At 44.0% G+C, this 26,861-nt stretch overlaps 1 long non-coding RNA gene across 1 annotated transcript in view; it reads left to right on the top strand.

Moving 5' to 3' along the window:
- The window catches only part of LOC119962129, a 106,960-nt gene that overhangs the window by 79,431 nt on the left and 668 nt on the right, over window positions 1-26,861 (top strand). The window lies entirely within an intron of this gene.

Genomic DNA, 26,861 nt, shown 5'->3' on the forward strand with positions numbered 1-26,861 from the left:
CATCTTCACCCCTGTTTTTATATTGTCTACATTTGCAATTTTTGCCTCAATGCAAAAACACTCCTTCCCCCAAACCCACACCTCCACCATATCCTCCCCCCCCCCCCCCCCCCCCCCCCCCCCAAAGTTCCTGGTCATCTATCTCTTCTTTTCAGTTTTCTACACTTTTGTTGCCATCTCTGCCAACTGCAGCGTAGTATCTACCAGATTTTCCCTCTCTCTCAGTTCTGATGAAGTATCATATAGACTCGAAACGTTAACATCTGTCTCTTCTCCCTACAAGTGCTGCCAGACCTGCTGCGTTTTTCCAGCATTTTCTGTCTGTTTCAGATTCCAGCATCCGCTGTATTTATGTTCACGGATTCTCCTAATTTCCGTCGACGTCAATCTGGAACAAAAGTGTAAAAATCGCACACAAGTTTGAGTGTGTTACATGACCGCGACTGACCGAGGAACTCATATTATTTTATAAAATAAAACCAAAGCAGATTATCAATGTTATCTGAAACCCAGAGCACAGTACCCTCTTAAAACTACCAGCTGCCAAGTACCATTCTTGATAAGATACATCAGTTTAATCAGATTTTATTTGTGCCATAAGTATAGATAAGCCAGTTTTAGAGATTAACACATTCAAATCTGAATTGGAAAAACATTTGAAATGGACAGGCAGCTTCAGTATTGTTCAAATCTAATTACATTAGGTTTGGACCCTGTGGACATATTCCAGTGATACCTAGTTTGATTTCACGGCATCTTAACATCGCCATCTGGGACTTTGTGCAGTTTTTAGCCTTGACTGCTGGAAGGGCCAAATTACATTCTTTTTAAAATCTTGGCTGGCTCCATGAGTGAAAATAAAGGATTTGGCATGAGCGACTCCTGACTGAAATTAAATAGATCTCTGCCACTATAATTGGGCTGCTTCAGAATAATTATAATGGGAGTGGCATTGACAACAAAGCCGTTCTTTTGTAAATTTGAATAAAATGGAAGAAAGGCCATTTACAGAGTATATTAAAGACGTGTATTTTTCAGCAAGTCCTCATAAAAATTATGGGATAATTGCATTCAGAATGTCGACGCATTTAAACTATCCTCCCCACTATGATGTTTTAATGGTGTCTCATTGAATCATATAGCACAGAAGGAGACCATTCAGCCCATCAAACTGAGCCTTTGAAAGGGCTATCCGGTTAATCCCACAGCCCTGAACTTTCCCCATAGCCCAGCAAATTCTGCCTTTTCAAGGATATATCCAAGTCAAAAGCATTTGTCTACACCTCTGTCTATTCCCCCCCCCCCCCCCCCCCCCCCCGCTGCCTTGGGAAAGCGGTCAGCATAATCAAAGACCCCGCCCACCAGGGCTATTCTCTCTTCCAACCTCTTCCATTGGGCAGAAGATACAAACGTTTGAGAACACGCACCAATAGATTCCAAAACAGCCTCGTCCCTGCTGTTACCAGACTCCTGAAACGTCCTCTTAGGGTCTGAACTGAATTTATTGATCGAACTGACCTTTCTACGAATCTTGTAGCATTATATACCGTATACTTCACCCGCTGTCTATGTTTATGTATTTTCATTATGTATGCTCATATATTTAGTATGTTCCATGTTTCCATGCTATCTGCCTGGACTGTACACAGAACAATACTTTTCACTGTAGCTCGGTACATGTGACAATAAATCTAAATCTAAATGTGTGCAAACTTATAATAGGTAGCCTCCTGACAGTACTTGCACTATGACAAGCTGTTCACAAAACCCAGGGTTGCTTCTTGCTTATCAGGAATAATCAAGTCCTGTGGGGAAGCCACATACATTTTGTTGTTCACCCTAATCTATTTACCCTAATCACCCTAATCTTGTTGGAATTTAGAAGGCGGAAGACTCCGCCTTCTCAACCTTGCCCCTCGCCTGAGGTGTGGTAATCCTCAGGTTAAATCACCACCAGTCAGACTCCCCCTCAAAGGGGAAAGCATCTGGGACTAAGGCGACTTTACCTTATCCCAGATGCTAAGAAACACTAAACATTGCCCATTCCTTCAATATAATTCATAGAATCCCTACAATGCAGAAGGAGGCCATTCAGCTCATTGAGTCTGCACTTTGAAAGAGCAACCTACTTAAGGTTAAGCACACGCCTCCACCCTATCAGCATAACCCAGTAACCCCACCAAACCTTTTGGGACACTCAGGGACAATTTAACATGACCAATCCACCTAACCTGCACATCTTTGGACTGTGGGAGGAAACGGAGCACCCGGAGACTCCACATAGTCATCTGAGGTCAGAATTGAACCCGGCTCCCTGCTGCTGTGAGGCAGCAGCGCTAACCACTGTGTCACCCATAATTGAAGGTTGAAATATGTATGTGATCCCAAATTGACTGCATGTCAATATATACATGCAATATTCCCATGTACATTGTTAATCTTTCATCTAACTATCTCTTATTTAAGGATATTTTAAAATTTCCTACTTTACAATAGTGATGACACTCTAAAAGTACTTCATTAACCTTAAAGTTCCCTAAGTCGCTATATCAATGCAATATTTTCTTCTTTACTACATATATGTTTTACATAGTTATCCTACACTGGATGAATGAAAGGTCTTCATTTTCCTCACTGTGCACTAAGTGTGACCAAGCTGAAGAGAATATGATTTGTTTCTAAGTGCAATGTGTTCAAGTTTGCAGACGACACTAAGATAAGTGGTAAAGCAAAAAGTGCAGAGGATACTGGAAGTCTGCAGGGGATTTAGATAGTTTGAGTGAATGGGCTCGGGTCTGGCAGATGGAATACAATGTTGACAAATGTGAAGTTATCCATTTTGGTAGGAATAACAGCAAAAGGGATTATTATTTAAATGATAAAATATTAAAACATGCTGCTGTGCTGAGGGATCTGGGTGTCCTAGTGCATGAGTCGCAAAAGATTTTAAAAATAAATTTAGAGTACCCAATTCATTTTTCCAATTAAGGGGCAATTTAGCATGGCCAATCCACCTACCCTGCACATCTTTGGGTTGTGGGAGCGAGACCCACGCAAACACGGGGAGAATGTGCAAACTCCACATGGACAGTGACCCAGAGCCGGGATCGAACCTGGGACCTCGGCGCCGTGAGGCAGGAATGCTAACCACTGTGCCACCATGCTGCCCTAAGTCGCAAAAAATTGGTTTACAGGTGCAACAGGTGATTAAGAAGGCGAGTGGAGTTTTGTCCTTCATTGCTAGAGGGATGGAGTTTAAGACTAGGGAGGTTATGCTGGAACTGTATAAGGTGTTAGTGAGGTCACACCTGGAGTATTGTGTTCAGTTTTGGTCTCCTTACTTGAGAAAGGACGTACTGGCACTGGAGGGTGTGCAGAGGAGATTCACTAGGTTAATCCCAGATCTGAAGGGGTTGGATTACGACGAGAGGTTGAGTAGACTGGGACTGAACTCGTTGGGATTTAGAAGGATACAGGGGGGATCTTTCAGAAACATATAAAATTACGAATGGAATAGATAGGATAGATGCGGGCAGGTTGTTTCCACCGGCAGGTGAAAGCAGAACTGGGGGAGGCATAGGCTCAAAATAAGGAGAAGTAGAATTAGGACAGAGCTTAGGAGGCATTTCTTCACCCAAAGGGTTGTGAATCTATGGAATTCCTTGCCCAGTGAAGTAGTTGAGGCTCCTTCATTAAATGTTTCCAAAATAAAGGTAGGTAGTTTTTTGAAGAATAAAGGGATTAAGGGTTATGATGTTCGAGCGGAAAAATGGAGCTGAGTCCACAAAAGAGCAGCCATGATCTCATTGAACGGTGGAGCAGACTCGAAGGGCCAGATAGCCTACCCCTACTCCTCGTTCGTATGTTCCTCTGTTTTCAAGCATCTACTGATGCTTCTGCTAAAGTTGCTTACTTTGATGGAAAATGGCTTTTGATGTCCTGTTTGATTTTCCCTCTCCTTGTGTAAGGGAAGGCCTGCCCAATTCTCAATTACTTTACAAGTAGCATGTGTTATGTGAGAGAATAAATGGGTGTGTATATAAATATCTGTAGTGAGAGTACCTTTAAGAAATGGGTGTTTATTATTGCAGTGATGTCAGAGAATGGGTGGAGCTGGGCTGTCTGTCAGCTTTTTACTTTTGTTTTAGGCTGTTTGCTGCAGGGTGTATTTTAGTTTTGTTTTCAGAGCTGGATAGCTGAAGTCACAGCCAGAATGGGTATTAGTCTCTCTCTCTCTGTAATCGAAAGATTGTAAATCGACCCTTTGATGATTTAAAACTCATAACTGCTCTCAGTAGTGACTTTAATATGATGTGCTTCTGTTTAAAGGTTTTTATAAAGTCATATGGATGTTAAAAGGATAGCTTAAAACATTATTTAGTGTTATATTCTTTGGGGGTTGTATTTGAATTAATGGTTGCTGAGATGTTCACTGTATGTTTTAAAAAGGTTAACTTGAGTTCATAGAATAAACATTGTCTTGCTTTAAAAAACACTTCTCCATTTCTGCTATACCACACCTTAGAATGGGCCGTGTTATGGTGTGCTCCCCATACCACAATCTATTAAAAGTTGTGGGTCAGGTGAACTCCATGATACACTTTGGGGTTTTCTAAACCCTGGCCCATAACAAATTGGGGGCTTGAGGGGGGTAAAAGTCTATCTATTGGATTGGCTTTGTGAACTTAAAGATGGTGAGGGGTGAGCATATTGTGGGTGCTTTTCAGGTGTGGTATTTCAGTTTAAGTAGGGAGTGTGTTGTGGACAATGGCTCTTTCAGAGGCTCTGATGTTTTTGGGGGTGGAGACGGTCACTCGAAGTACCTTACGGACAGACACTAAAAGCAGACTGTTAGAATTGGCAAAAATATTGCAGTTAACATTACCTGACAAAATGCAAAAAGATGAGGTAATTATGGCGGTGGCTAAGCATTTAAAGTTGCCTGAGATACAGTTTGACTCATTGGAAATGGCAAAAATTCAATTACAAATTAAACAAATGGAACATGAGAAAGAATTAAAGCAGCTTGAATACGAAAGAGAGGAAAAAGAAAGAGAGAGAACGGAAAAAGAAAGAGAAATAGAGAGAGAGGAAAAAGAAAAGAAAAGAGAAGAAAGGAGAAAAGAAAGAATAGCCCTAGCAGAACAAAAAGAAAGAGAAATGGAGATACAGATCAGGGAAAAAGATAAAGAGAGAGAGTTTGAACTTCAGAAAATGGCCATGAAACATGACAGTCAGTTAAAATTGGCAGACGTAAAGGGAAACTTACAGTTGGATGATAGTGATGAGGATAGTGAGAAAGAGTGTCAAAGTCGAAGGCGTGGTGGGGATCTATTTAAATATGCCAAGCATTGCCAAGGTTTGATGAGAAGGAGGTTGATGCCTTTTTCATTTCATTTGAGAAGGTAGCGAAACAAATGAAATGGCCACAGGACATGTGGGTATTACTGATTCAAACAAAGCTGATAGGTAGGGCGAGTGAGGTATTTGCATCACTACCGGAGGAGGTATCTGGGATGAATGAGGAGGTGAAAAAATCCATATGAACTAGTGCCTGAAGCCTACAGACAAAGGTTTAAAATTTAAGGAAAGAATTTGGTCAAACATACATGGAGTTTGAAAGGCTCAAACAGAGTAATTTTGATAGGTGGATAAGGGCTTTGAAAATAGACCAAACGTATGAAGCTCTCAGAGAAATTATACTTTTGAAGGAGTTTAAAAATTCAATTCCTGATGTAGTGAGAACTCGCGTGGAAGAACAGAGGGTTAAACTGTGAGATTAGCAGCAAAAATGCAGATGATTATGAATTAGTTCATAAATCAAAGCTTGTTTTCCGACATCAGTTTCAGCCTGTGAGGGATAGAAACTGGGGACATGAGAAATACTCAAGTGGCAACGGTAAAGGAGATCTGATGGGAGATAATAAGAAGAGTGTACCTCAGATTAAAAAGGAAATCTAGGAGGGTGGAAAAGAAATTAAAAGTTTCACATGTTTTCACTGTAATAAACTAGGCCATGTAAAGTCACAGTGTTGGTGGTTGAAGAAAAGCACTGGGAAGGTTGATGTGGTAAAACAGAATAAGACAGTGGGGTTTGTTAAAGTGGTAAAGGAAAGCCCAAGTTAAGCAAAGGGGATGCAAAAGATTGTACAGCTTCATCAAGAGATGATTGATAAGAAGGTGCCAGAACTCTTTAAAGAATTTACTTGTGTGGATAAAGTTTACTCATGTGTTTCAGGAGGAGCAGGTAAAGAAGTCACAATTTTAAGAGATACGGGAGCTAGTCAATCTTTAATGGTCAGAGATGAGGAGTTATGTAGTTTGGGAAGAATATTGCCAGAAAAGTGGTAATATGTGGAATTCAGGGTGAGAGAAATAGTGTTCCATTATATAAGGTAAGGTTGGAAAGTCCAGTGAAGAGTGGTGAAGTGGTAGTAGGAGTAATAAAGAAACTATCTTGTCCAGGAATACAGTTTATCTTGGGTAATGATATAGCTGGATCGCAGGTGGGAGTGATGCCTACTGTGGTTGATAAGCCAGTAGAAAATCAGACAACTAAACTGTTGAAGGACGAATAACCTGGGATTTTTACGGATTGTGTAGTGACAAGGTCGCAAAGTCACAGGTTAAGACAAGGGGAGAAATCAAAGAGTGAAGATGAAGTTGAAGTGCAATTATCAGAAATGATTTTTGATTAGATGGTTGAAAAAGAACAAGTGGAGGATGAGGCGGATATTTTTAGTTCAGGAAAATTGGTGGAGTTACAGCAGAAAGATATAGAAATAAAACTGATGTATCAGAAAGCATATACAGAAGAGGAATCTACATGTATAGCAGAGTGTTATTACCATAAAAGTAATGTCTTGATGAGAAAATGGAGTCCTTTACATATGCAGGCGGATGAAAAGTGGGCAGAAGTTCATCAAGTAGTATTGCCGGTAGGGTATAGAAAGGAGGTGTTGCGAGTTGCACATGAGGTACCAGTGGAAGGTCATTTGGGAATAAGGAAAACTCAAGCTAAAATACAAAAACATTTTTATTGGCCTGGACTACATAAAAATGTAGTTACATTTTGTCAATCATGTCACACATGTCAAGTGATAGGGAAACCTCAAGCAGTGATAAAAACAGTGCCCTTAATACCCATTCCAGCATTTGAGGAACCTTTTACAAGGGTCCTAATTGATTGCGTAGGACCGCTTCCTAAAACGAAAAATGGGAATCAATATTGTTTGACTATAATGGATGTGTCTCCTAGGTTTCTAGAAGCAATTCCAGTACGTAATATTACAGCTAAAAAGATTGTGGAGGAGTTACGTAAACTCTTTACTAGATATGGACTCCCCACAGAAATATAATCGGGTCAAGCATCGAATTTTACCTCAAGGTTATTCAAAGAAGTTATGGATAGTTTAGGAATAAAACAATTTAAATCAACTGTGTACCATCCAGAATCGCAGGGAGCGTTAGAAAGGTGGCATCAGACAGTAAAGACAATGTTGAGGGCTTATTGTGAGGATTATCCAGAGGATTGGGATAAAGGAATTCCATTTGTACTGTTTGCAATTAGAGATGCACCTAATGAGTCAGCCAAATTCAGTCCTTTTGAACTAATTTTTGGTCATGAGGTAAGAGGACCACTTAAATTGATTAAGGAAAAATGGGTGAGTGAGAAATCTGAACTTACATTATTGGATTACATGTCAAATTTCAGGAAACGATTAAATAGAGCAGGTGAATTGGCTAGAAAACATTTAAAATTTGCACAAAATGTGATGAAACGGGTAGCGGACAAAAAACCCAAAGTTTGTAGTTTTGCCTGTGGAGATAAAGTTTTAGTGTTGTTACCAGTGGTAGGTGAACCTTTAAAAGCTAGGTTTTGTGGACCTTATCAGATTGAAAGGAAATTAAGTGAGGTGAATTATGTGGTAAGAATGCCACATAGAAGGAAAACTCACCGAGTGCGTCATGTGAATATGCTTGAAAGGTACTTTGAAATGGAAGGAGAGAAAAAGGAGGAGGTTTTAATGATTCTAACTCAAAGTGACGAACAAAATTCAGATGACTGTGAATATGACATACCTCAAATTAAATTGGAAAACAAGGACGTTCTTAAAAATTGGAATAAATTGTTGAGTCACCTTCCAGAGGAAAAACGGACTGACCTGAAAGAGCTATTGATATCACGTGGGCAAGTTTGTAGAGTTAAATTGGGAAGTACTAAAATGGCTATACGTGATGGAGTTGTGGAAAATGCTGTTCCACTCAAACGACATCCATATAGACTTAACCCTTTAAAATTGGCACAGATTAACAAAGAGATTGAGAGTATGCTTAAAAATGGCACAATTGAAGTGGGTTGCAGCCAATGGAGCTCACCATAGTGATGGTGCCTTAACCAGACAGTACCCAATGGTTGTGTGTGGACTATAGAAAGGTTAATGCAGTTACAAGAACAGACTCTTCTCCTATCCCATGTTTGGAATATTGCATTGAGAAAGTGGGACAATCAGATTTTATTTCCAAACTGGATTTACTTAAAGGTTACTGGCAGGTACCTTTATCCAAAAGGACGAAGGATATTTTAGCTTTTGTGACTCCAGATGGAATATACCAATTCAAAGTTATGCCATTTGGCATGAAAAACGCCCCAGCCATATTTCAACGGTTAACTAACAAAATAATTTCAGGATTACCCAATTGTGCGATATACATTGACGATCTGGTAATTTTCAGCCAGCCATGTAAAGAACATTTAAAACATCTAATGGAGTTATTCGATCAACTTCAGGAGGCGGGTTTGGTGATAAACCTAGCCAAAAGTGAATTTGGAAAAGCCCAAGTCACTTTCCTTGGCCATACAATCGGACAGGGTCGAATGATCCCACGGGATGTTGAAACAAAAGTTATTGGGGAGTTTCCGATACCGGGAACATAACGGGAAAAATGTGATTTCTTGGCATGAGTGGATTTGATCGAACATTTGTACAAAAGTTTTGTAGTGTGATTGCTCCACTGACGGACTTGCTCAAGAAGCGTAAAAAATTTCAGTGGACAGCGGACTTTTATCAGGCATTTCACTGTCTGAAAGCTGTGATAACCAATGCTCTTGTGTTGGAGAATTACAAGGGACTCTGTGATCAGATTGCACTAAAGTATCTGACTTTAAAGAGAAATGCCGAGGCATAGAGAAATGGATGGCTCGTGCAGTGACCTTCTTGTTCAAAGAGACTGTTAATTGAGAAGGATTTCAGCTGGAGGAAGAAGAAAAAAAATGGACTATATTATTATACCTGTTTGCGTGTGTCGTTTTATGAAACAAAAATGTATATTTACTGTGTGCATTTCTTAAAGGATAGTGAAAAGGTGAAAAATGAAACCATCTTGAAGATGATGGGTTTTTTTTCTGGGGGGAGGTGGCATGTGAGAGAACCTTTAAGAAATGGATGTTTATAACTGCAGTGATGTCAGAGAGTGGGTGGAGCTGGGCTTTTTACTTTCACGTTAGGCTGTTTGCTGCAGGGTGGGTTTTAGTTTCGTCTTCAGAGCTGGATAGCTGAAGTCACAGCCAGAAGGGGTATTAGTCTCTCTCTCTGTAATCTAAAGACTGTAAATTGATCCTTTGATGATTTAAAACTAATAACTGCTCTCAGTAGTGACTTTAACCTGATGTGCTTCTGTTTAAAGGTTTTTTTTAAGTGTTAAGGATGTTAAAAGGACAGCTTAAGGATCACTTAGAGTTGTATTCTTTGGGGTGGTATTTGAAGTAATGGTTGCTAAGATGTTCACTGTATGTTTTAAAAAGATTAACTTGAGTTCATAGAATAAACATTGTTTTGCTTTAAAAAAATACTTTTCCGTTTCTGCTGCACCACACCTGTAGAGTGGGCCATGTGCTCCCCATACCACAATCTATTAAAAGTTGTGGGTCAAGTAAACTCCATGATACACTTTGGGGTTCTCTAAACCCTGGTCCATAACACATGGTCGAGAACAGAAAGCATTTGGTCCAGGAACTGCAGGCATCCTGCGGTGCATTGGTGTAGTACCATGTTGTGCCACTATGAATAATACAATACAAAGTTTAATAGCCCTGAACATTTCTGCCAGGCCAAAGGCGGCCAGGTGAAGTATATTTAAGGAGAGCCTTCAAGAGTTGAACACCATCTTGGCTGGAACGAAAAAGATTGCAGTGGACCAAGGTTAGTGGCAGAGTCTTGTTGCCCATGGGCCTGCATGGGATGAGAGGAATTAAGTCCAATTTAAGTACAATTTGGGATGAACAAGTACTTCTTGTTAAAGTAAAACAAACAGTACTTTCCGTGGGTTAAGAGGGGATACTGAATGACTGTAGTCAGGATTGGACTGTCTCCTCTAAAAGAACATCGGCTTGAATTTTACACTCCGCCCGGCAGGTTTTGAGGCACAGAGGAGCGTGAAATTGCACGGCCGGGATTCCCTCCAGGATCCGCCCGCCCCAACCCAGACCTTATTTTACGGTGGGGAGGGCAGGGGCTTAAACAGGAAGCCCACCCCTGCCTGTATTAAGGATCTTAAGTAGCCACTTAGTGGCCACTTCAGGGCCACTTCCCATCAAGCCTGAAGTTTCAGGCTGGTGGCCCTGAATATCTCAGGATGGCAAACAGAAAAGGTGAAGAACCTCGATCTCGGGAGGTAAGTGGGAGGGAGCGTGCCTTCATCAGAAGCCCCCTTTTGACTGGGGCTTCTAACAGAGCAGATACTTCTGTACCTCCTTCCTCCCTCCCCCAATTATCCACTTGCACCCTCCCCACTACCAACCGTCACCCCACTACCTCCCTTACCCTCCCATTCCTGGGACCCCTGCCAGTTACCTCACAGCTACTCACTGCACTTGGTCCCTAGCATGGCACTGCAGTGCCTCTTTGCCTACTGCAGAGCTGTGCCTGGATGGGCTGGAGAGCCAGTCGGCCAATCTAATTGATTGACAGCTCTCCAAGTTGGGACGTCCCTCCAGGTGCAGATAGAAGTCGTGCCTGCTGCCATACACGCTCCTTTGAACGGAGGGCCTTTCAGAGTCAACCGTGATGCGTTCCCTGCCAGCTGTCCAATAGGCAGGGCTCAAACCATAGCCATAAGAAAATTTCAGGCCATGGGATTCTTCAGGGTTGTCGAGGAAACATTTTGGGGCAGGGGACAGGGGCACCAGCAGTACAGTATTATGGGACAATTTGCATGGGTTCTGAGAAAATCTCCCAATTTCCCGGTACAACCAGTCCGCAGTCTGCTCCTGACTGCAGTTCCATGTTTTACAGCTTGTTCTATCTTTTGCACAAAACCCTTCAGACAAGCTGGGTTTTATGAAAAATACATTATCATCTTGATGAAATTTTTCAAACGGATGTGTAGATTTTAACAATATACAGGCCCTCCAGTGACATCCCACCGGATATTTAATTTAATCTAATGTAACTTTGAAGCAATAAAAATCCAAAGGATTTGAAAGAATAAGTAGAAACTAAAAGATGTTTCCATTAAAATAGCGGAAAATAAACTTAAATGGATGAGGATTTTTAATATCAAATTAATACAGTAAATCTGGCTGAAGATTTTAAGCATTCATTTCCTTTACTTAGAAAAAAGAAACAATTAGTTGCAAAGAGAACTGCTCTGTCTCATTTTGCAATTCTGGATCACAAACGATTTTTCTTTTTGCTTAAAACTGAATAAAGCAGCAATAAAGTGAAGAATAACTAAGGTCCCTGACTTCACCATAATACTGATAACTGATTCCCAAAATAGGAATTCTTAAATTAGGGTTCTCTCTCCCTCTCTTCAGCTACCATGCCCAAAGAGGGAGTTGGCAACCAGGGACCTCCATGTCAATCTGTCTCTGGAGGAGTGAACCATTTTTGTTGGTGGTACATAAATCCAGTTTACGAGGCGCTTTGAAAAGATTGTTCTTTGTCTATCTTGATCTCTTTTACCATCAATCTTTCCCGTCCACATCAGGCTTTCCAATTCATAAATTTCTTATCACGTGCTTAAGAAATTCTCTATCATCTACAAGATGCAATGAGGAGGGATGCCACGGAATATTCACCTGAACTGTGCAGCCCTGGCAACCATCAGGGCAGCATGGTGGCACAGTGGTTAACACTGCTGTCTCACAGTGCCGAGGATCCGGGTTCGATCCCAGCCACGGGTCACTGTCCGTGTGGAGCATGTGCATTCTGCCTGTCTCAGCGTGGGTCTCACCCCCACAACCCAAAAAGATGTGTAGTGTAGGTGAATTGGTCACATTAAATTGTCTCTTAATTGGGATAAAAATAATTGGGTACTCTAAATTTAGAATTTTAAAAAACCCATCATCCCCTATTGGCGTACTGTAACTACAGTGTATATGACATACAGGATGCGCTGTAGCAGCACGATAGCATTGTGGATAGCACAATTGCTTCACAGCTCCAGGGTCCCAGGTTCGATTCCGGCTTGGGTCACTGTCTGTGCGGACCCTGCACATCCTCCCCGTGTGTGCGTAGGTTTCCTCCGGGTACTCCGGTTTCCTCCCACAGTCCAAAGATGTGCAGGTTAGGTGGATTGGCCATGATAAATTTCCCTTAGTGTCCAAAATTGCCCTTAGTGTTGGGTGGGGTTACTGGTTAATGGGGATAGGGTGGAGGTGTTGACCTTGGGTAGGGTGCTCTTTCCAAGAGCCGGTGCAGACTCGATGGGCCGAATGGCCTCATTCTGCACTGTAAATTCTATGATCTATGATCTGTAGAAACTGAGGCATCTTCAATATCCCTGCCCAAATTGTCAACCTCCCCACTGTGAAGAAGGACGAGGACAGCAAGCGCACGGGAACACCTTCAACTCCAAGTTTCCTTCAAGTCAAACGTTATCCCAACTTGAACATGTATCGCTGTCCTTCATTGCTGCCAAGTCAGACCTCAGGCACCACCTCACATCCTTGGGGAAATACATTCATCACATGGACTGCCATGATTCAAAAGAAGTTTCATCGACACCTCCTCAAGGACAAATAACGGTGATCAACAAAAGCTGACATTGCAAGCGATGTCAAATTCCATAAATTAAACTTTTAAACAACTTTGATGAAATAGGGCAATGTCGCAGGTGAAGTTTTACCACTAATCAACTGAACACAATGTGGAATTTAAACAGAAATTACTGGATAAATTCAGTAGGTCAGGCACATCTGTGAAGAGAAACAGAGGACGCGAATCTCCGAAAAATGTCAAAGTTAATTTGTGGCGGGTTTTTCAGGAAGTTTCAGAGTTCCCCACTGCTATCCAATGACACTTAGACACTTTTTTGGGCCCTGGGGAGTTTCGCACTGGTTCAGCCCGCACATAGAATTTTTTTTAGCACTGGAGAGCTGAATTTAGAGATTGGGCTGCCATTTTGAAAGAGTGCCCTAATCTCTAAGTGATTTTGTGGGCCTCCCCCACACCCCCCACCCATGGCCAATGTCAACCCCCCCCACATACATGGACACTAACCCACACTTCCCAAGTGAGGACAGCCCACTATGGAGTCCCTAGATGAGGTGCAGAGGCTGTCGGAAGGCTCACTGGAAGCATTTCCCGGCATTCACTGGCCATGTTGCACTCTATCTTGAGCACAACGCGGCCGGAAAATCTCGCCCAGAGTTAGCGTTTTGGACCTAACTGATCCTTCTACAGAACACAATGAGATGGTTTATAACAGAATCACACAGTGCAGAAGAGGCCCTTCAGCCCATTGATGTCTTCACCAACATGTGAAAAAACACCTGACCTACTCCCATTTGCCAGCACTTGAATGTTACGACGTGTCAAGTGCCTATCCTGGTACTTTTTAAAGGATGTGAGGCAACCCGCCTCTGCCAACCTCCCAGGTAGTGCGTTCCAGACCATCACCTCCCTCTGGGTGCAGAGGAGTTTCCTCACAACCCCCCTAAACCTCCTGCCCCTCACCGTGAACTTGTGTCCCCTCGTAACTGACCCTTCAGCTAAGGAGAACAGCTGCTCCTTATCCACACTGTTTATGCCCCTCAAGTGTGAGTGAACTATCAAAATTTAAAATTGGCGTGCTAATGATAAAGGATCACAATCAGTAGAAAGTGCATTTAGACTCATAATCAGCAAACTGTTAGCTTAAAGGTTACATGACGATTAGCTTTCTCTTCCTTGCTCTTTCTGGAGAATAATGTTGATATCACTCAACCCCATGTTGATATCACTCTTAGTTAAACCCCATAAGAACTGATAAAACTATACAAGAGCCCAATTGTTTAATCTTCCCCTCTTGATACAGTCATCTTCACAAAGCCATTCCTCCTCCTTTCCTTAACTGGCCACTAATGTTGAAAATTATTCAACGTTAGGAGGACTCGGTAGGACTGAATACTCAGACATACATTTAACTAACCACATGAATAGTTCAAAGGATCTCCACCCACGGCAAACCACAAAGGAATAAATTCTTCCTTTTTCAAACAATTCCGTTGCATTTCTTCGCAAACCCAAATCTTTGTCAAAAAGTATTCCCTCAAAGAAAATGACTTCCGTTCCTATTCTGGGATATGATAAAGAGTTTTAAAACGATAATGTTTCTTTTGATGATCGGGATGCTGGCAATGTGTCAAAAGCCTTAACCCTTTGTCTCTCAAGGAAGCGTTTTTCTCATGTTACTCAATCTGGTGTAGCTTTGTGCAGAATAAAGGGATACTCGCAACTGATTTTGTTCCCGGAATTCTTTGAAACATCAATTGGGAATTTTCATTAATATTGTTTTGTTTTATAATTTCGAGGACAATCAGACGCCAGTAAGAAAGCTGACAGCAAATCCATTTTCATCATTGAAAGGTATGGAACAGTTGACACAACAGATGTATGGGAACACCAACGCCAGGAACCTCCAAGTCACACACCATTCTGACCAAATCGCCATTCCATCTCACTGGGTCAAAACCTTGGAACTCTCTCCCTAACACTGGCGTACTTACACCACGTGCACTTCAGCGGTTCAAGAAGGCAGCTCACCACCACCTTCTCAAGTGCAATGAGGGATTGGCAATGAATGCTCACATCTGATCAAAAAATTATGAACAGTGAAGTACTGCAGATGCTGGAAATAAAGGCAAAAAGCACTGGAAAAACTCAGCAGGTCCAGCAGCATCTATGGAGCGAGATGTAGAGTTAGCATTTCGAGTCCAATATGGCTTTTCTTCAGAAGATGTTCCAAAGAGGTGCACAGACCATAGAATTTACAGAGCCGAAGGATGCCATTCGGCCCATCGAGTCTGCACCGGCCCTTGGAAGGAGCTCCCTATTTGACCCTTGACCCCACACTTCCACTCTATCCCTGTAACCCAGTAACCCCACATAACCGTTTTGGACACGAAGGGCAATTTAGCATGGACAATCCACCGAACCCGCACATATGTGAACTGTGGGAGGAAACCGGAGCACTCGGAGGAAACACACGCAGACACAGGGAGGACGTGCAGACTCCGCACAGACAGTGACCCAGCCAGGAATCGAACCTGGAACCCTGGAGCAATGAAGCAACTGTGCTAACCACTGTCCTGCCGTGCTGCCCTGAGTCGTCTGGGACTCAAAACGTTAACACTGCCCCGAATCGTCAGTGCAATGGCAATCGCTGTTGGATAGCCAATCTTGGTCCTCTTTACTTACTTTAGTCTGGATCTGCTTATTTCTTGCCCGGACCTGGGCCTTCCAGTGGAATATGGGGCTGGATTCTCCATTTTGGGACTATAACCCCACGCCGTCGTGAAAACTGTGATCTTTTACACGAGGAAAACTGGCGTTAAAAGGCCACAGACTCCCCTTTTTGCTGGAGGCTAGCAGGCAGCTGTCATGGAGCTCGCAGCTCTAGCTGCCAATATGGCCCCCAGCATTTCCGGGTCAGAGGCCACACATGCACATGGCGGTGGCCTGCAGCGGCCGCGCCGTGCTCCTTGGCAGATTCAGCGGACCTGGACCGCCGAAATAATGCCCCGAATTGGCCGCTCGTGTGCCCTGGATCGCCCGCATACATTGCCCCCAGCCCCGAATGGACCCCCCCCCCCCCCCCGCCCGCTGATCGGCCCCCCCCCCCGACTGTGGTGGCCCCGGACTGAGTCCTCAGCCACCTCGCGAGGTTCCCGAATGGCTGGACCATGAGATCCCATGCCATGGGGAATTCGGCCGGTCGGGGGTGGAGGATCGTGGGGCAGGCCTCAGGCAATAGCTGAGGCTGTAGGAGTTGGAGGGTCAGGAGGGCAGTCAGGTTGCGGGGTGTGCTGGCGGAGTGTGGGATGGGTCATGGGTTTGGGAGGGTAGTTGGCTGGTCAGAAGGGTGGAGCTGGAAGCTGAAGGAGTTGGAGGGCCAGAGGGTAGTCAGGTGGTCACAAGGTTAGTCAGATGTTTGGGAGAGTAGTCAGCTAGTCAAAGAGGAGTAGCCAGGGGAGATGGGGATTTCAGGATATAAATTGAACATGGAAAGAGTGAGGTTTTCCCGATCAATGCCAGAGGGCAGGAAGGGTGATTTGCGGAGCTGCCGTTTAAGGTGGTGGAGACGAGCTCCAGGAACTAAGGGATTCAAGTATCGCAGGAGTTGCAGGTAGATTTTAAGAAGTGGGATGCTTTGCCACTGTTGCTGGCTGGGCGGACACAGACAGTGAAAATGATGGTTTCTGTTTGTGTTTCAGAACCTCCCTATCTTTGTCCCAAATCAAAGTCAGTGGGCTAATCTCGGGGTTTGTGTGGACAGGGAAGGCACCGAGGGTTCAGCGGATGTATCTGGAATGGGGGCGAGGGAGGGGAGTTGCTGGCGTTGCTGAATTTGCTAAATTATTATTGAGCGGCAGATATTATGATGGTGAGGAAATGGGCTGTGGAGGAGACGTCGGTCTAGGAGCGGGTGGAGGTGGCGTCATGCAAGAGAACGGGTTTGAAGGCTTTGTTGCTGGCGCCTAGGGGAGTGGAAGGCGTCAGATATTTATAAGGAACTGGTGGAGAGGAAGGGCCCCCCCCCCCCCCCGGTGGATTATATTAAGCACAAATGGGAGGAGGAGCTGGGAGGGGAGGCAGGGCCGGGACATGGGCAGAGGCTTTGCAGAGGGTGAGCACGTCCTCGTTGCGTGCGAGGTTAAGCCTCTTCCAGTTTAAATGGTGCCTAGGGCGCATATGACGTTGGCGAGGATGCGCAGGTTGCTTGCAGGGATGGAGGATAGCTGTGGGCGGTGCACGGGGGGTGGGGGCCAGCGAATCACATCCACATGTTCCTGGCGTGTCCTAGACACGGGGGGGTGTGGATGTCGATGTATTGGCCTTTGCCTCCCTGATAACCCGAAGATGAATTTTGTTGGGTTGGCGACACTTGGAGAAAGCTTTCTCATGTCCTATAAAAACACTGCCCATGCGACAATCCAAAACTCACCGGCAATATTGTTTTTAAAAACGAAAATTGAGAACCAAGTTTGATTTGCTCTTACCGCCTACCATTGGAGAGCGACAACAACAAAACCAAGTTACTCATGAACAAGCATCGAAACTAAGAGGTTTTGAGCAAGCAGAAAGATTTTTAACAAGAAACTGCTCTTCAAGTGAGAAGTGGGTACCTGCCACAATACTCGCAAAGGTGGGGCCTATTTCTTATACGGTGCAAACTGATGACGAGAGAGTTTGGAGGATACACACCGACCAAATCTTCACATTGAAAAGAGAATTTATCGAGTCGGCATCTGAAAGGCCAACATCTGACACTCAAGGTTTGGAAATGCCTGGACCTACGTTCATGACTGAGTCGAGTTCAGATTCTACAACAGTTAAACCAACAGCATCTGTAGAGGCTGAAGAAGAACCAATTTTATTCAATGATGTCTGTCTGTGTCTGTGCGGAGGTCACTGTCTGTGCGGAGTCTGCACGTCCTCCCCGTGTGTGCGTGGGTTTCCTCCGGGTGCTCCAGTTTCCTCCCACAGTCCAAAGATGTGCGGGTTAGGTGGATTGGCCATGCTAAATTGCCCGTAGTGTCCTAAAAAGTAAAGTTAAGGGGAGGGGGGGGGGGTTGTTGGGTTACGGGTATAGGGTGGACACGTGGGTTTGAGTAGGGTGATCATTGCTCGGCACAACATCGAGGGCTGAAGGGCCTGTTCTGCGCTGTACTGTTCTATGTTCTATGTCCCTGAGCCAAGTGTAGAACAGACCGAGAGTGTGAAAACAAAGACTCCTGAATGACAGATTCTGCCTAAGCGGAACCGATGTCCACCTAAAATACTCTTGTACTGATGAGTATATTTATATAGAATTGTACAATAATTTTTTTTCATAAATTTGGAGTACCCATATCATTTTTTCCAATTAAGTTGCAATTTAGCATGTTCATGTCACCTACCTTGCACATCTTTGGGTTGTGGGGGCGAAACACACGCAAACACGGGTAGAATGTGCAAACTCCACACGGACAGTGACCCAAAGCCGGGATCGAACCTGGGACCTCGGCGCCATGAGGCTGCAGAGCTAACCACTGCGCCACCGTGCTGCCCATAATTGTATACAATAATAATACTTGGTTAAATCATCACTGTTCACTATCAGTAAAAGTTTAAGTTAATATTTGTTGTCACACTACAGGAGTAAAGGGGGAGGAATGTTAGGTACTGTAACCAATGCCCTCTGTATGATGTGTCACACGGTGACATTATCAGAGGCACTTGGGAGATTTCCCCACTTCTGTCTTAGACCGTGAACAAGCAACATTCTGCATTAAACGTTGACATCTGCGGTGTGGCAACCTGGTTATTCTGTGTCAATACTGTGAGTAAAAGTAAAACCTCCAAAAATATAACAACCACCAACATGGTTGAAATGTAACTACTGATAAGGCCAAATCAAGCCAATCAGTTGCAGCAATATCACTTGGGCAACCATGTAGAGAAGGGCAACGAACATCAACCTTGCCACCAACACCCACATCAAGAGAATGTTTTTAAAAGATACATGAGATTTGTGCCTTAAAGAATCTTATTATTTTCTCCATTCAATAGTAATAATAATCTTTATAATCTTTATTATTGTCATAAGTAGGCTTACATTGACACTGCAATGAAGTTACTGTGAAAGTCCCTTAGTCGCCACACTCCGGCGCCTGTTCGGGTACACAGAGGGAGAATTTAGAATGTCCAAATTACCGAACAGCACATCTTTCGGGACTTGTGGGAGGAAACCGGAGCACCCGGAAGAATCCCACGTAGACACGGGAAGAACATGCAGACTCCGCACAGACAGTGACCCAAGCGGGAATCAAACCTGGGACCCTGGAGCTGTGAAGCAACAGTGTTAACCACTGTGCTACTGTACAATTTCCCTTGATAACAAAATATCTAATAACAAAGAAACAGTCACATTGTAATGTCTCTTTAAGATCAACCCTTCCAATATGTAAAAATACACCACAATATTAATCAAAAAATATTCTTCACTAAACATTTGTTTCTTTGTGGTGTACAATGTGCACATATCTATTAACAGTCAAGGTATTATAATAATACACCTCAATATTGTTCCTTGGAACGAGGCTAGAATTTCTACCATGTCACCTGAGTACATGATTCACGTTAGCCAAAGCTTTTCTTTGTGAACGAAAAGTGTTCATATCTTCATTATACTGCCACATACAGTGTTCCACAAAGTATAGTTTTTCTTTGAATAATTTATCAAAGAACATGTGTGTAACAGGGAGAAAATGAGCTGAAAAGAATCAACCAACCTTACAGCTGGATTTCTAAAGCCAAGGGGAAATTGCATGGTATTGAAGGCTCGATGTATTCCAAATGCTCTTCTTGTAGGAAGTTTGTAGGGAACCTTTCCCATATTACATTCGTGTCCACAATGTATGTGACCCAGTATGTCCCCTCAGGTCAGATTTTTTTTTTGTTGTGAATTTCTGTTTGTTAAGGTGGGACATCTTAAAACCGAGAAATTACGTTCTACATACCTAGCATGAGTATCAAGCAGTCCAAACTATATGACATATTGAAATGTAGAGCAAAATTCCCTTTACTCTGGCCCAACAATGTGCTTCAGGTCTAAGTCCAAGGGTGGAACTTTCTGCTTTTACCTGCGCCCTTTTTTATTCTAGCCCTTTCGACATGAATGCAAACATTCCATTTGCCTTCTAACTGCCAACTGACCCTGCATGTTAACTTTAAGAGAATCTTAAACTAGGACTCCTAAGTCCCTTTGTTATCTTATTTAACAGCCTCCTGTATGGCACCTTGTCAAAGGTCTTCTGAAAATCTAAATAGATCATGTCCACTGGTTCTCCTTTGTCTAACTTCTTTGTTACCTCCTCAAAGATTTTGTTTTATATTTTAATTCAGTTTTTAACGTTTTAACATTTTATACATAATCCAAAACAACACAAAACAAAAAGAATAAGAAAAGAACCCCCTCACTCTACCAGCCAACCCACCTGTGACTCGAAAACTAACCCCCCCCCCCCCCCAACTTAGCAGCTGGTGGCAAGCAACTCTTTAAAGTGCAGAATGAACAGAACCCATCTCTTCTCAAATCCCTCAATTGCCCCCTCAATGTGAACTTCACCTTCTCAAGATACAGGAACTCCATCAGGTCCCCCAGCCACACTGAAGCACAGGGTGGAGACGTTGGCCCCCACCCCAAGACCCGCCTGTGAGCAACCAGTGAGGCAATGGCTAAAGCATCCACCCCTGTCTCCGTCTGCAGCTCTGGACCCCTCCACATTGCTCGCAAGTATCCTCCACCCCCTCAAACAACCGGCTTATCCTTGACCTCATCAGGTGAACCCTGTGCACCATCTCTAACTGTGTTAACCCCAATCCCGCGTACAAGGTTGAGGCGTTCACCCTCCACAACACCTCACATGACAACCCCTCCTCCAGCATCACCTCCAGCTCCTCCTCCCACTTGGCCTTAACCCACTCCAACGATGCCATATCCTCCTCCAAAATCCTCCCATAAATCACCGAGATGCCCCCCACCCCCAAACCCCATCACCGACAACCTCCCCTCCAAGAACGAGGAGGGTTGCGTCACCGAAAACACCGGGAAAACCTTCCTTGCAAAGTCCCGCACCTGCATATACCTAAAGGCCTCCCTCCATGGGACCACAAACTTCTCCGCTAACTCCTCCAATCTTGCAAACCACCCTTCCAAGAATAAGTCCTTCATTTTCACACACCCCCTGCTCCTCCCATCCCAGAAATATAGCATCAAATCTTGTCGGCTTAAACACACTGATTCTCTCAGATCGGCAGCAGCCTCGACCCCGCCCCAACTTAAAATGTAGTCGGAATTGCTTCCATATCTTCACCGGACTACCCGTCTATTTCCCTGGGGGCAAAGGGAAGCGGCGCCATTGTCAGCGCCCACAACCTGACCCTCTACACGAACCTGCCTCCATTCTCACCACATGGCATCCAGCTTCCTAACAGAACCCCGTACCCTCTTGGCGTTTGCCGCCCAATAATAATACGTCAGATTTGGCATTGCCAGACCCCCTGACTGTATCCCTCTCTGAAGCACCGTCTTCTGAATCCTCGCTACCTTACCTGCCCAGACAAATGACAAAATCAATCGCTCCACCTCCATAAAAAAAACCTTCCTAACCCATCCCCACCCCTGGTGGGGAGACCAGAAAGCATTTGCTCGTTTTCAAATTCAATTTGTATCCTGAAAAAGCCCCAAATCGCTTAAGCAGCCTCATTATATCCCCCACCATGGGACACAGGTTGGAAATATACAATAACAGGTCATCAGCTTATAGGGGCACCCTATGCTCCAACACCCTCCCCCTCACTATCCCTTCACTATTTACCTCCACTTATCCTAACTCATCAGCACAATGACCAAGGGCTCTATCACCAGCGCAAACAAAATGGAGGACATAGGGCACCCCTGTCTCTTTCCCCTGTACAACTGAAATATCTTGAGTTCGGCTCATTTGTATGAACACTCGCCTTCAGTTCCTTATACAATAATTTCACCCACACCACAATCTTAGGCCCAATCCCAAAACCCTCCAACACCACAAACAAATCATAGAATCATAGAAGTTACAGTGGCGAAGGAGGCCATTCGGCCCATCGAGTCTGCACCGGCTCTTGGAAAGAGCACCCTATCCAAGCCCACACCTCCACCTATCCCCATAACCCAGTAACCCCATCCAACACTAAGGGCAATTTTAGACACTAAGGGCAATTTAGCATGGCCAATCCACCTAATCTGCACATCTTTGGACTGTGGGAGGAAACCGCAACACCTGGAGGAAACCCACGCACACACGGGGAGAACGTGCAGACTGCGCACAGTCAGTGACCCAAGCCGGGAATCAAACCTGGGACCCTGGAGCTGTGAAGCAATTGTGCTAACCACTATGCTACCATGCTGCCCACTCTACTCATTCAAATGCCTTCTCAGCATCCAGTGCCACCCCCACCTACTGCTCCTTCCTTCCTCAAAGAATTCTAACAGATTTATCAGGCATGACCTCCCTTGAAGAAGCCATATTGACTCAGTCCTATTTTATCATGCACTTCCAAGAACTCCGCAATCTCATCTTTAATTATAGACTCTAAAATTTCACCAGCAACCAAACTCAGGCTCATTGGCTTATAATTTCCCATCTTCTGCCTCCCTCCCTTCTTACACAGGGGTGTTACATTCGCCACTTTCCAGTCCTCTGGGACATTCCCTCCCTCAAGTGAGGCCTTCCCTGCCTCCAGTGAAAGATCACCACCACTGCCTCCACAATCTCCTCTGCTATCTCCTTCCGAACCCTGGGGTGCAGACCATCCGGTCCTGGTGATTTATCCACCTTCAGACCTTTCAGCTTACCCAGCACCTTCTCCTTCGTGATGGCCACTATATTCACCTTTGCCCCCTGACTCTCTTGAAGTTCTGGTATGCCATTGGTGTCTTCCACTGTTAAGACTGATGCAAAATACCTATTCAGTTCCTCTGCCATTTCTTTGTTCTCTACTATCACTTCTCCAGCCTCATTTTCAGTGGTCCAATGTCCATTCTTGCCTCTCTCTCATACCTTTTATATATCGAAAAAAAACTCTTGCTAATTTATTTTATATTACGAGCTAGCTTATATTCATACATCATTCCCCCCCCCCCCCCCCCCCCCCCCCACCCAGCCCCTGCCATTGCTTTTTTTAGTTGTCCTCTCCTTGCTTTTAAAAGCTTCCCAATCCTCCACCTTCCCACTAATCCTTGCCACCTTGTATGTTTTTTCTTTAGCTTTTCTGCTGTTCCTGACTTCCCTTGTCAGCCATGGTTGCCTTGTCTCCCCTTAGCATGTTTCCTCCTCCTTGGGATGAATTTCCGTTGTGCCTCCCAAATAACCCCCAATGCAGTTCCACTGCCTTCCCTGCTAGGCTCCTCTTCCAATCAACTCTGGCCAGCTCGTCCCTCATGTCTTTGTAGTTACCTTTACTTAATTGTAAAACCACATATGATTCCATCTACTCCCTCTCAAACTGCAAGGTGAATTCTATCATTCTGTCTACTAAGGTTGAATCACAGCCATGCGGGTCAACTATATAATGTTTAGGTTGCTTGCCTTTACAGACTGCCCTTGGCATTGCAACAGATCCATGGCCAGAATGGTAACATTACAGATGCAACTGTGAGGTTTCCAGTATTCAATCTCCAGCAAAGAGAGGGAACTTCAGATTGGAGCATACTGATGAGCCATTTCTATTTGAAATGTGTCAGAAGAATATACTAATATAATGCAATGTAAGTAGATTTACTGCATGCACTTAATAATATTGCTTTGTCCGACTTCACATGCGTGGAATAACTAAATTATACTGCAAATTCTGCTCAAACATGGAACATATTGCCTTCAATATGTTCATAGATCATGTTGGCATGCATAAACCATCATCGACATCTTACAGTCCAGGTGACAATTATTTTCATTCTTTTCAGGCGCAGTATGGCTTAAATTAATTAGATCTGGTATTCTTGTGGTATTTTCATTCCTTGGCAGTTATATATTAACTTTGTGTTGAACCCATCCAGCAAACACAGGGTGGTATTAATATCTTGTCACCTGCACTGATATATTTTAGTACCTGGTAAGTGGATGATAAAATTACCAACCCTAATTATCTGCAACTAAAATCTATTTCACGTACAAATTCTACCTGGCATTTTCTGGTCTATGTCTTTTTTGGATAAAAAGTAACACTTTTTTTCAGTATTGCATTGTTGAAATATGTAAAACCCAGCAGCAATGAAAAAATTGACCGGTTTATCTGTATTTTTAAGGTTGGTTAAGGATAAGTATTGATCAGGAAACTGGGAAACCTACCTTGCTCTTCGTCCAATGAGAAAACACCTCTTTACACAGTGAACAGTTAGGGTCTGGGATGCACTGCCTGAGAATCTGGTGGAGGAGATTGGATCTCAAAAGGGAATTAGATAATTACTTGAAGAGAAAAGATTTGGGGGGCTACGGAGAAAGGACACAGTGGGAGTGGGACTGGCTACGTTTCTCTTACAGAGAGCCGGCACAGACATGAAGGGCCAAATGGCGTCAAAGAACAAAGAACAATACAGCACAGGAACAGCCCTTCAACCCTCCAAGCCTGTACCGGTCATGATACCACCCTTGGCCAAAATTCTCAGCACTCCCTTGTACCGTATCCCTCCATATCCATCCTGTCCATGTATTTGTCAAGATGCCTTTTGAAAGCCATTAATGGATCTGCATCCACAACCTTCCCTGGCGTTCCAGGCACTCCCCACCTTTGTGCAAAAAACCTGCCTCGCACATCTCCTCTAAACTTTGTCCCACGGACCTTAAACCTATGGCCGCTGGTGACTGACCCTTCCACCCTGGGAAAGAGTGCCTGCACATCCACTATCCAGGCCCCTCATAATCTAGTAGTCATCCGTCTGTGCTGTAATCATTCTAGTTATAACTAGTGTCATAAAATATTTTACATCCACCTAAGGGGCCAACGGAGGCCTCAGTCTAATGCCTCATCTGAAAGACAGCACTTCTGACAGTGCAGCACTTCCTGAGTACTACACTAAGGCTTCAGCCTAGATTGAGTGCTCAAATCTATAGATTAGAGTGTAATGTGTGGTTTTCTAAGTCAGAGATGAGAATGCTACCACGCAGACAAGACTACACCTTATGTGTGGACCAATGCGGTAGCAGAAACTAGAGCCTTGATGTCTGAAATTGTAACAAACTTGCTTTACAGGCTCGTGTGCAATGTGGTGGAAGCCATCGTCACCAAAGCCAATGCTGTGATCCCACCCCAAACCTCAGGTCATGAACAATGTGGACATATGGAGGTGGCATAGCACACCTATAAATCTCTGCCTTCCTCAAACTGCTTGCCTGAAGGTGGGGACTTACTCCGGGGCCCAAGAGGAATTCATGTGATAGCACAGCTGGCATGAGTGTTACTGAGGTCATTTTCGGATGTAAAGGGGGTAACTCACTGGGTAACCTGGACACTCCCACAGCTATGTCAGTTTAACATCGGCAGAGGGCAGGGATCCAACATGACATTCCCCAGCCCATTTGAAAATGGTAAAATGGAAAACATGGGGCGGCATGGCAGCACAGGGGTTAGCACTGCTGCCTCACAGCACCAGTGACTCGGGTTCAATTCTGACCTTGTGTGGAGTCTGTGTGGTGTCTGCACATCCTCCCCATGTCTGTGTGGAAGACACAAAGAATGTAAGCCCTTCTTTATTGTTTTTACTTTCTTGATGATTCAATGGTGATTGGAATTTGTTAACCTGATGTCACCCGAGGAAGGAGCTGTGCTCCGAAAGCTAGTGATTCCAAACAAACCTGTTGGACTTTAACATGGTGTTATAAGACCTCTTACTCTGCCCATCCCAGTCCAAACCCGGCATCTCCACATCATGGAATTTGTGAAGTAAAGGTGAATGTTAAGTAAATGGGAGGTATCTTTTCTTGTGTTGGGTCAGTGAATGCAAAGCATTTTCTACTAAAATCAGAGGATGTGCTGCAGCAATGCCTGTGGCCAGTCAGTGATTTACATTAGACAATCCTGTTTTAGTGCCCCAGAGTGCTTTACCTAATGGGCACCATTGTTTTTTAATTACTCAATTTTAATTTGGATGCCTATTTTGGATCACTGCCACAATTATAAAACTCGAGTCTTTTGCAGCTTTGACATCTTTGTATGCCATATTGGTCCAAACCTTAACAATAATCTTTAAGGGCAGCACGGTGGCGCAGTGAGTAGCACTGCTGTCTCACAGCGCCGAGGTCCCAGGTTCGATCCCGGCTCTGGGTCACTGTCCGTGTGGAGTTTGCACATTCTCCCCGTGTTTGCGTGGGTTTCGCCCCCACAACCCAAAGATGGCGACTAGGGGCTTTTCACAGTAACTTCATTTGAAGCCTACTTGTGACAAAAAGCGATTTTCATTTTGTTTCATTAGGTGGATTGGCCGTGCTAAAATTGCCCCTTAATTGGAAAAAAACTGAATTGGGTATTCTAAAAAATAATAATAATCGTTATTATTGTCACAAGTAGGCTTACATTAACATTGTAATGAAGTTAGTGTGGAACTCCTTCAGTCACTTTTGGATACTCGGGACAGGACTGTCCCTTTAATTTGTCCCTCAGTTCATTTGACTTTGTTTACTTGATTATTTATGCTGATCAGAATAGTTGGAGACTCTATAGATATTTTGTGTGAAAAGACGTTTGATAAACCGCTTGAGGGCTGGTGAGGGGTGGTCCGAGGTGGCGAGGGGGTGTCCAGGGGGGCATTATCTGGCAGATGGGGTCCGCACGTGGCTGTCGTTATATCATTATATT

The sequence above is a fragment of the Scyliorhinus canicula genome, chromosome 2 (assembly GCF_902713615.1).
Source record: "Scyliorhinus canicula chromosome 2, sScyCan1.1, whole genome shotgun sequence".
In the NCBI taxonomy this organism is placed as follows: domain Eukaryota; kingdom Metazoa; phylum Chordata; class Chondrichthyes; order Carcharhiniformes; family Scyliorhinidae; genus Scyliorhinus; species Scyliorhinus canicula.